Source organism: Apium graveolens, chromosome 11 (assembly GCF_009905375.1).
Source record: "Apium graveolens cultivar Ventura chromosome 11, ASM990537v1, whole genome shotgun sequence".
Lineage (NCBI taxonomy): Eukaryota > Viridiplantae > Streptophyta > Magnoliopsida > Apiales > Apiaceae > Apium > Apium graveolens.
This window is the reverse complement of record NC_133657.1, coordinates 150,275,127-150,281,126: the sequence shown is the minus strand read 5'-3', so window position 1 is coordinate 150,281,126 and position 6,000 is coordinate 150,275,127.

Here is a 6,000-nt window from a genome sequence, read left to right as displayed (position 1 = left end):
TCTGTTTCAACTACTTTAGAAGCATTTGGATCAGCAAGGTGTAGACAAGGGATTTCTAGAACCTGAGCTTTGATTTGTCGAACAATTTCGGTATGTTCAGATGACCAAGGGATGAGGTTAGTTTTAAGGCGGTCATGTAACGGCTTCTTTGGAATTCGCTAGGGGCAGTTTTGATTCCAAATGGAAGGACATTCCATTCATACTGTCTGAATGGGACCGTAAAAGCGGTTTTATATCTATCTTTTGGGTGGATTTGAATTTGCCAAAATCCTGATTTTAAATCAAATTTGGAGAATGTTACCGAAGATCTTAATTTTTGCAAAAGGTCTTTTTTATTAGGTATAGGGTATCGTACCCATCTTAAGGCTTTATTTAGAGGCTTATAATTGATAGCCTTGGTGTCCCTCTCTCAATTTCAGCATTTTTGATTACATAGAAAGCTGCACAGGACAACGGGGATCTGGATTTTGATATGATCCCTTAGGATTCGAAATCGGTGATTTCTTTTCTGCAATGTTGTTCTAGGTCAGAGTTCATTTGGATAGGTCTCGCTTTTGTTGGTATTTCCTTCTCATCAAAATATTTTTCATAAGGTAAATCAATCATATGTTGTTTCCTATGCCAAAATGGATTTGGTAAGTCAGAACAGAGTTCCATTTCTATTTGTTTTAGTAATTTTAAGATTTTCTCTTTGATAAAGCAGTCTTGTAGATGCTTCTCAATCCTGTGAGAGGAAAGATCTTATTTTAGATGGGATAATTGTATCTGTTTGCCTTGTATTAAGGCATTTATCTCGTTATTATATATAGAATATTCCTTTATTATATTGAGGTTCCTTGTTTTGGGTTTTTCAAGAAATGGGAAGTTAAGTTTGGTGTCATGGGTTTTGAAAGTAATACCTGTGACAGAATAGGGGGTTATTAAATTGAAGAAAAATGTACCTAATATGACAAGATGATGTATGCCTTTAACTAGGAGAAAAGATGTCTTAATTTGGAAGGTTTTATCATTGATAGAGGCATCAACCTTACTAACTACATTAAGGTTTGAGTTATTAGCGGTGGTTAATTTTTCGTTGGTATGTTGATGAAATCTTTTTTTTGTATTATTTCTTCTTTAATGCAATTCAAATCCGCTCCTGTATCGAATAAGGCAATGGTATCTAAGATAAAGTCATCTGAGAAGACAACTTTGACTTTTATGAGATATTTTCGGTAGGTAACTTGTATTAATTCATATAAGAAATCTTCATATTGTTGAAGAGTATTGTTTAAACTGCTTAGTTATTTTTGTTCAGTATTTTTTTCTTCTACTTCACGAACTAGAAGGACATTTAAAGCTTTAGAATCTATCTTCTGTTGTTCTTTAAGGATTTTTCATTGTTCTTTGATTTCTTTGATTTCTTTGTGTAGGTCTTGTATTGTTGGAATGGTTTTCTCGTTGGGTTTATATTTTTTTAATATTATGGTCAAGTCATATATAGTTTTTATTGATGGGAGAATAGAAGGTTTTTGTTCTGGTTTGGGTTCATTTGGTCGTTGGAGTAATTTTTCTAAGAGCTCTTTTCTTATTTGGGGATCAGTTATCTTTTCTATAATTTCGAGAGAATGTTCCTCATTTCTGGTGAGGACGTTGATTCGTCTGCCTTCAGAGGAGGAATTGTGAGAGGAAGATGAGCTTGTTGGAATATCATCTATTTGAAGAGGTTCATCCTTTCCAGACATTTCAGATGTCTCAGAGTCGGAAGATTCAAGGAGTAAAGCCGAGATTTTGTTGGATAGTCTTTCTTCTATGTTTAACTCTTGTATTTTCCTATTAAGTCTGTAGAATCTTGATATATGTCCCTTTTTTCTGCATTTGTAACAAGTTTTATCTTTATTGGTTGGTTTAGTAAATTTATTTTTGTTGAAAGGTTTTTTGTTGTAGGAAGGTTTATAGTTATTATTAAAGGAAGGTTTATTATAGAACGGTTTTGTTGATTTTTTGTAGCAATGTTTAGATTTTGTGAAAGACCTTTTCTGATAAGGTCTTTGATATGGCTTGCATTCGCCATCATATTTTATTTTTGAATAGCTTTTGTTGGGATTATAGTCAAACTGTTGACAGAAAGTACCTAATTCCTGCTTTTTTTCTTTTAATTTCCCATTTAAGATGTCTTTGAAGTTTTAAATCTTGACAAATTTTTAGGCCTTCTCGTTGTGTTTGGCTTATGAGTTGGCCATATGTCAGGTTTTTGTAAGGTATCGGGCTTCCGTGTTCAGTTATTAAAGAAGTTCTAACTCTTTCACCGAGTAAGGTTGAAAGTCCAGCTAAGAAATTTTCCTTCCAATTTACATGGTTCGAGTCTTCTCTAAGCATGACTCTGGTAAGGAAAGTAGTTTTATATCTTTGGAAATCACTAAGTTTTTTACAATCGAGTTTATGTAAAAGCTCAGCATTCTTATCTCTCAGGTGAGAAGGGTCACCAATGAAGTGGTGTGTTATAACTAGAATGAATTGTGCTATTGCTCCTTGGATAGCGTTTCCTTGTTCATTTAAAATTGGTTTTCTCTCTTCATCTTCTCTAATGGAATTTAAGATTTCAAGATAATTTTCAGGGGTAAGGTGATAGTCCCACCAACCTTTTAGTTGGCCAGAGAACCCTGCTATGAGTAATTCAGCTATAGCTTTGTCTGGGGTTCCTATTTGGGTTGTATAAGCATTGGCAGCCATGGTCATTTGTTGTAAATAATTTAAAATGTTATATTCAGACATTCCGTCTATATTCCATTCATAAACAAAGGATGCATTGAATTTAGACTGGGTAAAATTTCTGGTCTATTTTCAATTCCAATGTCTGGGGCTGTGAATTTTGGAATCATTTGTCGGAGGTCATGAACTTGGGGTATTTCATTTGTGAAAGCATCTTCATTTGAGTCATGATGTATGACATTCAGTTGTTTAGATGAAACACTGTCAGCAGCTATTTGGTTTGTGGAAGAGGAGGCTTCAAGTCTGCTAAGATGGTATTTGATGGCTTTAACGAATTCTGGTCTATTTGTTTGAATTCGTTGTTAGCTTTGTCTAGAAACTTGGTATGGTTTAAAAATGGGTTCTTGGTTATTAATACTTTTGGGGAAATCTATTGTTTTTTGAATTCGGTCTTCTATTCGGTTTAGTTGACTTCCTATGCTATTTAGGTGGGTGTTTGTGTAATTAACAACAAGGATTGTATTCCTAGTATTTTTTAGTATGTCGTCATCTGGTCTCTTGATGGGGTTTGCCTCGATTGTTTTACTATGAACTATTAGTGTGACATTTCTAAATGGTGGGTGGTGTGATTTTATAGTTCCACTACTTGTTTCCCATTGTTTCTGTTTTTGGCTCATGCTTCAAGTGATGGGGTTTAGGTAATTTGTTAATGGGAAGAATAAGTTTTGGTCAGAGGAGTAAATTTCCAACCAATCAAAGAATAACATTTGGATTTTGTTTTAGTTGAGAAATTCATAATAAATTTCTTGAAGTTGTGTCTTTTGTTCTTTGAAGTTGGTAAAAAACCAATTTCACGAAGAAAAGTTTTATTGATTTGAAATTCTATTTCAATCACATTTAGCTCACTTGGCATTCCCATATTCTCATTTATAGCAGAGAAGGTTGGGGATGTTGGTGATGAATGGGAAACCGTGTTTTGGTTTGGTGGTAATTGACTTTGTTTATAGAAAGGGTGAGGTATATTGGAAGAATAATCCACACCACCCGTAGAGGTATTGGGTATATCTGATGTAGAGTATCTTGATCTTGAGGAAGTGTTAATGATAGAAGGGATTTGAAAAATCATTCCTAAATTTAAGGTTCTTGAGGAAGCATCAGAATATCGAGAACTAATAAAAAGGGATCGGGATGATCGATCAAAAGCAAGAGTGACTCTTCCATTATCATCTTGGTGAACTTGGTGTATTTGTGTGTTTGGTTATAATCTTTCCGGTAATCTAGGGCGAGCTACTCCTTCTAAAACCCATTCAGTGGGAAGGGAAATGTCATGCCATTTTATGGATCGAGGAATGACTGTGTTAGACCTTGAAAGGTTAGTTTGAAGAAGGATGGTTTCTCCTTTGACGAAAGCATTTTTATGCCCATCATCACCAATGGACATTATTTCTTTGTAATGAATTCGAAAGATTAAAGCAACCAGAATTGATCCTTCTAACATTTTATAGTTGTGAGTTTTAACTTGGAGTGTCATGCTATGGATAACATTCCTGTCTTTAAGAGAAATGGATAAATTTGGATAGCAACTAAAAGAGATGGATCTGTTACATAGACTTGATTTTATGGAACTTAATAGAGAGTCATTGAACTCAAGAAATCTAACATCTCTTAAAATGGCTAATATTGAGGTATCTAATCCTTCTTTGGTTAAGGGCTTAATTCCTACTTGGACTAAACCTATATGGATGTAATTGTATGATTTTGCTAGTTTTTCTAGGGAACTTTTGGTGAGAAGGATTTTGATAGGTGTATGTCCCTTTCTTCGGTTTTGATGGAAGAACTTGAACTATACCATTTTGTATCATAAACTTGGCTTTTTGGGATTTTTAGGATGTCCCAACGCTCTATTGCTTTTTAGAGGTCTTCGACGTTAGTTTCCTCACTATGTGTAATATTTCTTGAGTCTGACGTACTAGTGGAAGAGTTTGAAAGAGATGTAGATCTGCAGAATACAGAATTCATGTTCTAGGTTCAAAAAAGACGTAGGCTAAGCTTTTGCTTACAGTCCTAGAAAAAACGAGTTTACTGCCTCCTATATATATATTTATATATATGTATATATGTATGTGTGTATCAGCTGGTAAGCTCAAAAATAAATCACCTTTTACAATTGATATATTTTCATTCTTTCTATTCATAAGCAATAAGTTTTTGTCCCAAAATAGTAAAAAGATTTGATTTGTATTCAAACCCCCTTTTATAAATTACCATAGTTAATTATTGGATTAAAACATTCCTTTTACACAATTAATTTGACATAAAAATATTATGTTGGGTTTCTTTTGGAGTACAATCTCCTTAAAGAATTATAAAGCCCATGTTAATTCCAGCTGATAATGCTAAGCGAGCACTTACATGGGTACTCGCCTCCTATACATTTTTTAAGAACAAAATATTATTTTGGCTTATTTGTTTAATGCTCAAGTTCACATCTTCATCAATATCCAATATGACTTTACTGGTAAGGCCCATTTGGTTATCCAAGCCTAATCCTCCATGATTTATGAATTTTTTATATTTTATGAAAGTTGGTATTTCTCCCACATTTATTAGGGAGATTCCTTGCACCAGTGTTTTGTATATTATTTATCCGAGTAATCCTGTTTTTTTAACTCTTTTTGAATCCATTATCTCAAAAAGCCCCTCTGTTGCCAACTACATCTTGCTGTCATTACTTTGTTGAGTCTGGTCTGCGGTACATTAAAATTCCGATCATTGATTTCAACACAATTATACAGCCAATTTGCACCTACTTGAAATGAGCTCTTATCCAGGGCCCGCATGGTTCTAGTATATATGTATCTGATATTTCAAACACTTTACTAAATAATTTTGAGAGCCTAATATTCCATAAATGAAACAAAATTTAGGGATGTTCTAATACTTGATTGATATACCATACCAATCTTTTGTTTCCTTGTTGATCTTCACTTTTAATTTAAAAGATGTTGTAATATCCATAATGACTTAATATTTATAGTGACTCTGACTAGAAAGTAATATCTCCAAGGAACTTCAACAAACTTGCTCAAACATGAAGATTATACCTCTCAATATTATTTCCAAACTCTATGATTATTTTTTTGGTCATCAAGCCAACTTTAAGATCATAAAATTGGACCCATAAATCCATATAGTTGAACCCGAGTGTACCAGGTAGGGCTGGGTCCATCTTGGACCCAAGTATTTGTTGAAGAGATAATGATAACCTTACTTAATGATATAGATATTAAAAAAATGAGAGAATAAAAA